This window comes from Ascaphus truei, chromosome 14, assembly GCF_040206685.1.
Source record: "Ascaphus truei isolate aAscTru1 chromosome 14, aAscTru1.hap1, whole genome shotgun sequence".
Taxonomy (NCBI): domain Eukaryota; kingdom Metazoa; phylum Chordata; class Amphibia; order Anura; family Ascaphidae; genus Ascaphus; species Ascaphus truei.
In genome coordinates, this window is record NC_134496.1 from 30,249,036 (window position 1) to 30,258,760 (window position 9,725).

General features: G+C 42.3%; 1 protein-coding gene across 1 annotated transcript in view; it reads right to left on the minus strand.

The window, feature by feature from the left end:
• Positions 1–8,013, minus strand: part of LOC142465888 (alpha-1,4-N-acetylglucosaminyltransferase-like) — a 48,147-nt gene extending 40,134 nt beyond the window's left edge. The window contains exons 1-2 of the mRNA XM_075570297.1: positions 7,950–8,013; positions 5,134–5,536 (exon numbers count right to left, since the gene is read on the minus strand). The gene's annotated coding sequence lies outside the window, so the exon portion shown is untranslated. The remainder of the gene's footprint in view (positions 1–5,133; positions 5,537–7,949) is intronic.
• Positions 8,014–9,725: the final 1,712 nt, after the last annotated feature.

Sequence of the window (9,725 nt, forward strand, 5' to 3'; positions counted from 1 at the left end):
GCGAGACGGAGTTAAAGGTCAAGTAGTTGCTAAACAAGCATGCTCTTCATCCCAGATGAAAAGGCCCATACTAACCACCAATACAGCAATTAAAGTGTCAGAGATTTCTTCCTGGATCCACGTGGCTCACATAAAACTCATTCCAGCTCCACCAAAGACCAAAGTCATCTAAAGCACAGCCGCATCAAGTTAACGTTTTGACGAGACATAAACTTTGACCGTTAACCAACGAGGAAAATAAGATACCAGGCAGAGGCTTGATCTTATCAGGAACATTTCATTTTTTCAAAGACTCAGAACATTTCATTTTTTCAAAGACTCAATATTTTTATTCTTTTATAGTGTGTATAAGTTAGAATTTTAAGATGTATGCACCATTGGGTCTGCGAAGGTATAACCCACAGAGAGATGACAGGATTGTCATGATGATGCCCTACAGAGCCTTGTCAGCAATACTCATCTGCCTGTGTTCCTTATACATCGCAGATATCTATCACCATGGCCAAGGTAACACTACACTAATTCACCATCTCACCCACAAACATCACAAAGTCTCAGTAATAGAATGTTGTGCTAATTCTCAAAATATATGATGGTAGAGATAGATGCCATTTTTCTTTAGCTAGCAGCAGAACGGTCACTTGCCTAAAATACGTTTTTTGCATTTTTTGTATCCATTTTTACACTAGCAACAGCAATCATTTATGGGTCAAGTGCCTCCAACAACCAGAAACAAGAGTAAAACACCAAATATTTCAGGGCTGAAAAGTAGTTTATGGAAAGAACAATTTTGGGTTAGTTTAGTTCTAAATGTAGGAGTTGGGTTACTATATGACAGGCTTAATACATTAACAGATGTGTTAGATGATGTCCTCAATTACACCACTACAGCTATTGCATCACTAATCCAAGAACAGGTTCAGACCAGGCTTAACAAAAAAAAAGAAACAAAGCGCACAACACTCATCGTGAAAAAATGTAATAAACTATGTTTATATATAAGGTGTTTCAAGGTTATGCGTACATCAAGGTAAATTAATCAAGCATAGAGCCACAGAGTGGCAGTTACCAGCGTCTGCAACCAGGAACCACCAGAGCTTCACTCTCCTTTCCAGCTACAGGTAGGTGAAATGCCATATAATTGATGACTCTGCCACAGTCTCAATGTCCTGTAAATAGCGTCAATGCGCTTAGTGGATGCTATTTACAGGACATTGAGACTGTGGCAGAGTCATCAATTATCTGGCATTTCACCTAACTGTAGCTGGAAAGGAGAGTGAAGCTCTGGTGGTTCCTGGTTGCAGACGCTGGTAACTGCCACTCTGTGGCTCTATGCTTGATTAATTTACCTTGAAACACCTTATATATAAACATAGTTTATTACATTTTTCACGATGAGTGTTGTGCGCTTTGTTTGTTTTTTTTGTTACTAGATTCTAGGGTCTTGGGCTACCATTTACACAGCAGCAGACGCTCATCTACATTGGTATATATTTATTTACCTTTTCCACATGGTGGGGTGTGTTTTTTTTATTTAAATTGACATCACAATTAACACTTTGTATTAAGTATATATTTTAGTGCGCACTTATTTGTTTTTTCTATCAGACCAGGCTGATAGCCTTACAAAACAGAATGGCTTTAGATTACATTTTAGCATCAAAAGGAGGTTTATGTGCCCTAATTAAAGAACAATGTTGTGTTTTAATCCAAGATCAGAGTGGCAAGGTACAACATGAGTTAGATAAGATAGAAGAAATTCAAGAAAGACTTAGGAAGGAAAGTGACACAGACTGGAACCCTTTGGGGCTGGGTGGATTGGTAGGATCACTAGGAGCGAAATTTTTGAATGCGGTAATGAGCGTGATTGTGATACTCGTTGTCATCTATGTTTGTGTTACGTTTGTCAAAGGCATGATCCACAAATATGCAACCCCCTCTGCAGACATAATGCCATTGTTTGCAGTACCAATTTACAGCAGTCCCTTGAAGAAAAAAGATGCCAAGTACAGTGTTCTAACTCTAGAAAAGAAGTTGGCCGCAACGCCATATGAGACTATGACTACATTTGGCAGGCACCCTCGTGCACTGTCCTATACCCTCAAGCAGCATTATGAGATGATGGAGCACCCCTGTGCCTCCCAATGTGTTTCTGGACTAAAATCATGCCAATAATTCTCAAAAAACAATATTTTAAAGAATCAGAGGAGGGACTGACCAAGTTGAGACATTAGGGGGTCTGACATAACAGCATTAGGATGAAGCCATTTTGTTTGAATCCGCCATCTTGTCTTGTCTTTGTGACTTTCTATGTGAAGAAATCTGTGTGAAACAGACATGGAATGTTTTCGCTCCTAGCAGACTTTATTGATCGTTCCTCATCCAATCAGCTTCCAAATTGAAAGTGTAAACAGGCCAGATTTTATGAGAGAGCCTCGTTAGTAGTCTAAGATAAACTGTTTCTCATACAATGTGCCAAGTGGCAGAACTGAATCACATTTAACCCCATATTGATTTTTAGCTTACAGACAGTTATCCAGAATTATTACGTATTACAAAATGACATCAGCTTTAGTATTGTTATGTATTACAAAATGAGGTAATATTAGTGACATGCAAGCCCCCCCATAAAGGGGTGGGGCTTTAGGTTTTAGGGTATAAATATATGGCATAACGTGGGAACTGTTAGAGAGTTTTTTTTCCAAAAGCTGTCTCCGTTGTGCACTTGACTTGAATAACTTCACGTGTTATTCTGTTTCAAAATAACCTCAGACTGTTTTTTATTTACGCTTTTCTCAACCATCACATAGTTAATAACTTGCTCTGTTATTACCTATCAAGGTGTAAGTGGACACTACCTGTGTACTACTGTGATCTGTCTTATCACTATATGACTACGTGGATAGGCAGACTCATTCACACCTACTTGAATGAGAGCACTCCTACCTTTCTCTATCTGCCACAGCTACCCCAGAGTGGTTGTATCTGTGTTATATTTAGCAGACATAGGCCACCTCGGTATATATACTTACCAGGCTGCAACTTATATATATAATCAGGGGTGGTAGCCTACACTTCACGCCCATTATCCGGTGTTTTTTATTTCGCTGCGCTTTTGTGGCTCATTATTGAGTCTAATATATTCTGGATGTCTAGTGTTCTACCCATTTTAGTTGAGTACTTACTCCCATTAAATTATTTTAATTCATTCACTCCTCACCTCACATACATACCTTTCCATTTCACGTCTGCTGTGATTTATGTATATGTTTGAGTGCTCTCCAGTGGGCTTCTGTTCTCTTTGTGTTTGTTCATAAGTAATAGACACCAATGGGGAGTGACACTACATAAAATGTATGTAGTGTCACTCCATTTTGGTATCTATTACTTATATGTTTTGGGGTTAATCCCGTTTCCAGTGATTTCACAATATTTTCTGTATACTTTATTGTCTTTTATACTGACTCCATATCTTCACTGAGTTTGAAGTAACTGGTTCAATTCCTGGTGTTGGCTCCTTCTGACCTTGGGCAAGTCACTTTATCTCCCTGTGCCTCCGGCAGCAAAAATATAGATTGTAAGCTCCATAGGGCAGGGACTGTGTCTGCAAAATGTCTCTGTAAAGCGCTACGTAAAAACTAGCAGCGCTATATAAGAACATGCTATTATTAGTGGTTTCGTATTCTATACAAGAACAAACAATTATTATTATTATTATTAGAGTCAAGGCAATTTTGGAGCAAAACTAGTGCACTGAAGGCATTGAAGCTTATAGGCACAGGATTATAATGCTTCTCTGGGAGTGAGTGGCCACACTGGACAAAAACAGCACGAGATTTATCTAAGACTAAAACCAATGGGATACCATTTCTGTGATATATCTGGTTCTTTCTAGTTTTGCTGCCAGGAGACATAGATAAATGTTGATGATTCTCCAGGCAATCCAAGTTGAATATTTGATCAAAAATATATATTCTTTTTACATAAGACAATGTTTCAGTCTCTAGGGGCTTTATTCTGGGTCCCATCAACGTAAACAGGACAAACAAGAACCACATTGCACAGCTTGTTTTCTAATTTTCCTATCTCCCTACACTGTATTACATCCCTTGTTTGTATATTTTAGATGCCCTACAGAAAAGAAAGCCTTATAGTCTTCGGGACTCGGGCAAGTCGCGGTCCCAAGGCTTGCCCCGGACTGGAGGATTATCACTGTGGAGGAGTCCGATCCAGCAGCATAGACCCCCTGCAGCGACATCCCAGCAGCGCTATCTCTTGAGCACTACAGTAAGTCTTTATACATCTGTAATACCATCCTTACTGTATTAGCTCCTACCACCTCTGTTGGGAGGCTAGTCAACAAATCCATCACCGTTTCTGTGAAGAACTACTTCTCCTAATTTCCTCTAAGCCTCCAAACATCAGCTTTAGAGAATAAACTCTTGTTCTTGCCTTCTATTAGTCTGAAATATGTTTCCCTCCTCTACTTTGTTGATATATTTGAAAGTTTCAGTCATGTCCCCCCTCTGCCTTCTCTCCTCCAAGCTTTACATATTGAGGTTCTTTAGTCTGTAATTATACATTTTATGATTTAAACCATGCACCATTTTTGTAGCCCTTCTTTATATAGTCCCTAATTTATTGATATTCTTCTGGGAATATGCAGTATGGTCACATTTACTAAGCAGTCTCTCGCCATTATGTACCAATGGGCATCTTCCGGGACCAGAAAGTCTCTTATGGCAGAAGACAGCTTAGTAAAAATGGCCCGTAGTATCCATAACTGAACACAGTTCTCTAGGTGAAGTCTTCTCAATGATCTATAAAGTGACATCATCTCTCTCTTCCTGCTGCAATTATCTCTAACAATACGCCCCTGTCCCAATGACTTTCCCCATTGCTTTGTTACATTGCTTGCCTACTTATAAATCACATGAAATAATGTATATAACGGGTAAATCAATGATTAACCCACCAAGCGCTAAGAAATGGTACAGTCCTGCTGATTTGTTTAATATATTCATGGGAAATAAGCACGGTCAACCCCAGACAGAATAAGTATAATGTGCGTGATATCTCTTCCAGCAACTGGCTCACTGCGAGCACCAAAAGAGTTGAGATAAAAAGACTCACGTGGCTGACTTTGGGGTTGTTGACACTGTGCCTGTCCTCTCTGGAATGATGTAGCTGCTCCTGCTAGCAGATCTCGGCTTGATGTAGCATAAATGTTGGGACAGATGTGGCGCCCCAGCACTGTGGAACGCCAATTTCCTCTTCACCGCCAACCCTGTGTCCGCTCCGGCGCGGTGGGTGGTCACCTGACCGGCGGCATCAGCAAGGCTTCCGGTTCATCCACAGGAACAGCAAGTGATCTCCAGCAGCTCAGCGTGCAGGCGACGTAGACAGCGCTGCAGAAATCCTCCCAAGGGGGGTATGATCGCCGCACAGCCGCAATGAATCAATGAAGGCTGATGTGTGAATCTAGAAAAGGTTTTATTCTCACAGGGTGCCAGTGAATCCTCTTACGCGTTTCAGCCTGAGAGCACATGAAATAATGACTCATGTCACAAGATTCAGTGATTTCCTTATGCAGCCTGAAAATTCACTATTCTTGCTACAGTAATGTCTCGAAAATAGCACTTTTCCTTTTTTCCTTTGTAATTCTTTGCTTTTAAGCTCATTATTTCTCTTGATTATCTTTTTTTAAATCATCTCGTTTAAACCTACAGTATTAAGCAGACCACTCGTCTTAGTTTAATTTGGTTCAAGGTAGGACTACACCTTAATGAAATGTTTTTAACTCATTACTTGCTGCTGCTGTTAGAAGGGTGTATTTTTACACTGGAAATTAAAGTGTGGTGTGAGGGGTTTTGATGGATACTAATGGCAAACGAATTGCCACAGAAGGCAGTAAGTGAGAAACGTATTATGGCGCCTATTCTAATAGCTCCAAAGTGTGACAAAATGCTTCTAAAGTTCCCTTTATAAGCAGATTGGACGCTTTGCTATTCTGTAAGCCCTTATCACATGTCCAAACTAGGTCTAAATGGCTTTTTTTACAAGTGGTTTAACTCTTGGTCTGTCAATCTGATCGGGTTGTCAAAAAAAGTCTCAAACGCACATTTTTTGCCCTCAATTGCTATTATAGTGTATGCAAACTACATTAAAAACTTCACTTTTTTTAACACCATGTAAAGAGTGGCCTGAAATATGAGAACAAACCCATAAAACAGGCTGGAGATGGAGTCGGCAGCATGTCTGGTTCTGCCTCTAAGCAAATACAATCCGGACAAATTACTGTAGCTGTTAAACCGGTTGGTTATGTAATTTTTTTTTTTTTTTGCGGTTTAGAAGAAGTGATTTGCAATAGAGAACACCGTTTTTTTTTCCCCCACCTTTTATTCTGCTTCTTTTGAACATGCCCAAACCATTCGGTTTGGCAAGGACAACTTCGGAGCTACAAAAATAAGCCCATATACAGTAGGTGCAGAAAAGAGACACTGTTTTTTAATAGCTTACATGAATTAAAAAAAAACCCACATACACCCACTCGCCACCTGAGTTTAGTCATAAAACATAAATTCTTTTGGCTGAAAAATTGGGCGGATCTGCTGTGATTTACTATGAAATATAAGAATACTGAATTTTTAACAAATAAAACTGTGCTATGTTCAGGAAATAATTAACAAAAAATTAAAATGATCAAATTAAAGGTGAAGGATTAAAAAAATATTGGAATAATTTTTTTTAGTACATGAAATGATGTACCTCTTCCGTCCTTCTCTCCCCTCCCTCTCTCTAAATACTGTAACTATATTTTAATAATGAACTAATGTAGTACCCTTTTGAACAGTAGAGCTTTCAATCACAAGAATCATACTTTTAAAAAAAAAAGTTCGCTGACAATGCTATTTATTCTGTAGGTGTATGTGTGGCTTCCTTGTGATACAGTTGAAAGGTTTTCAGGCACAGTAATCTACAGCAGGCGTGCGCTAACTTACCTTCATGCGCCCCCCTTTCTCCTCTCCCCTCGGCTCACGCACCCCCCTTTCCCCCCCCCCCGCATGGCTCCGGCGTCAAATGACATTGCGGGGTCATGTGGCGTCATGTTGCCATGGCAATGGGATGTCACATGACCCCATTGCCATGGAGACGCGTAGTTGGAACCAAGGTTAATTAAGAGGTTACACAGGCCTCACGCGAACCCCAGCATTTATTTTAAATGCTTTCGGGGAAGCACGTGTCCTCTGTAACAGCCGTGCCCTCCCCCCAGAAAATCTAGCGCCCCCCACTTCGTGCACCCCTGATCTACAGTACAGATGTGGCCAACATTATTACACTTGCTGGCACATTGCAGCGGAATATATACAATGCACCAGCGGGAGAAGTAACCAATGTTTCAAAGCTGCCTTGCTAGAAAAGGAAAGGGATAATGTGCTATTTTAGCCCCTGGGAACAAGCAAACGAGCAGTGCTGGATTAAGGGACGGTCTGGCTGGGCACTTCCCTGGGACACCAAAAGAAAATCGGGATTACCCATCAAGAAAGACCAAAAAGTGCATACAAATAAATAAATAAATAAAGAATACATTTAAAGTAGAAAAAATGTTTAACCTCTTCACTGCTGAATATTACTAAACATGCAGAAGTGTCAGCAATAAAAGTGTTCCAAAAGTGGGGGAATCAATTAAGAAATAATCAGATTATTATTATTTTTTTTTAATAGAATACTGTGAAATTTACACTTGGAAAAGGTGGAAAAGGCTGACAATGTGTTTTTAAAAAGTATTGAGGTGAAAATGTACTGGCTTGTGGTAAAAAGTGTAAGAAGGGTGTAATTGCTGAATTACAAGAAAATAGATTTAAAAAATGTCAAAAACAGAAAAATAATTACAGAACAAAACAGGACCAACATAATTATATATACATAGTAATATTAGAACAGCTTACCTTGGAGCAGTTAATACAAGTGTGTCACCCATACTGTATGTCGGTGTTCAATGAAATGCAGTGTCTGGGTTTACAGTGCTGGCATAGTTACTGTCTGACTTGCCCCTATATCTTATTTAGCCAATAACTATAAGACTTGTTAAAGGTACTATCCCACACACTGTAAATGGACATAATTGTTTATACTGTATGATGGAACCGTATGAGTTGTACATTTTAATTATACATTAATCATTTATTTTCGAGAGAACATTAAGCAGGACAGTCAATTAGATTGTAAGCAAAATTCATATTCATGTTGTTGCACAGGAGAGGGGGGAGATGGGGGAGGGGGGTGGAGAGTAGGATAGGAGAGGGGTGAGGAGGAGAGTAGAGGGGGAGGAGAGGGGAGAGAAGAGGGGGAGGAGAGGGGGAGAGAAGAGGGTGGCTGAGGGGGAGAGGAGAGGGAGGAGAGGGGGAGGAGGGAGGGGAGATGAGGGTAGGAAAGGTGGGAGAAGGGGAAAGGAAGGAGGGGAGGGTTGAGGAAAGTGGGTAGTGGGGAAGGGGGAGAGGGGGATGTGGGGGAGGAGAGAGGGTGGGGAGTGGGGGTGGAAATGAGAGGTGGAGTAGAGGGGCGTCGAGAGCGGAGGTGGGGAGGGGGGAGGACAGGTGAGGGAGGAGGGGAGGGGTGGAGAGGGGGAGGAGATGGGGAGGGGGTGTGAAGGAGCTGGGGAGGGGGGTAGAGAGGAGAGGTAGGGGCAGGAGAGGGGGAGGGGGGAGGAGAGGGGGAATGAGAGGGGAGGAGAGGAGAGGGGGTGCATAGGTGAGGAGAGGGGAAGGGAGGAGAGGGGGAAGGGGAGAGGAGAAGGGGGTGGAGAGGGGAAGGGAGGGGAGTGAGGAGAAGGTCAGGTGGAGAAAAGGGGTTGGAGAGGGGGGAGGATCGGAGAGGAGGAAGAAGAGGGGGGAGGAGAGGGAGGGAGAAGATGGGGGTGGAGAGGGAGGAAGGAGAGGGAAGTGTGTTGGAGAGGAGAGAGAGGGGTGAAGAGGAGTTGGGGTGGGAGGGGACGAGATGAGGGGGGTGATGGGAATGGAGATGAGGGGGTGATGTGTGGTGGAAAGGGTGGAGAAGAGAGGGGGTAGAGAGGGGGAATAGAGAGAGGGGTGGAGGAGGAGGGGGAGTAGAGGGGGGGTGAGGGGGCAGGAGAGGTTTACAAAACGCATAGGAGGTTTACCTCTGTTTACATGTCTTGTGATTAAAGATTTTGTATTCGTATCATTTTTACTGTAGTCTGCTATTTTTTCACTTCTACCTGGATCCTGCTTCAGCAGTTGGCAACAGGGACACTTGGGTTGGAGTTAGGGGGCCAGGGACACTTTAGGGGGCCAGGGACACTTCTTTTTCGTGACCCACTAAAAATGTTTTCGCCTATACTGGCCTATAGGGCCTGCACAGACACACACACAGCCACTGATATACACACACATACACACACACACACACACAGCCACTGATACACACACACACACAGCCACTGATACACACACATACACAGCCACTGATACACACACACACACACACAGCCACTGACACACGCAGCCACTGACACACACTGATACACAGACAGAGCCACTGATACACACACACACAGCCACTGACACACACACCCAGCCACTGACACACACGCAGCCACACAGACACTGCTACACACACACACACATACTGCTACACACACAGAGACACTGCTACACACACAGAGACACTGCTACACACACAGAGACACTGCTACACACACAGAG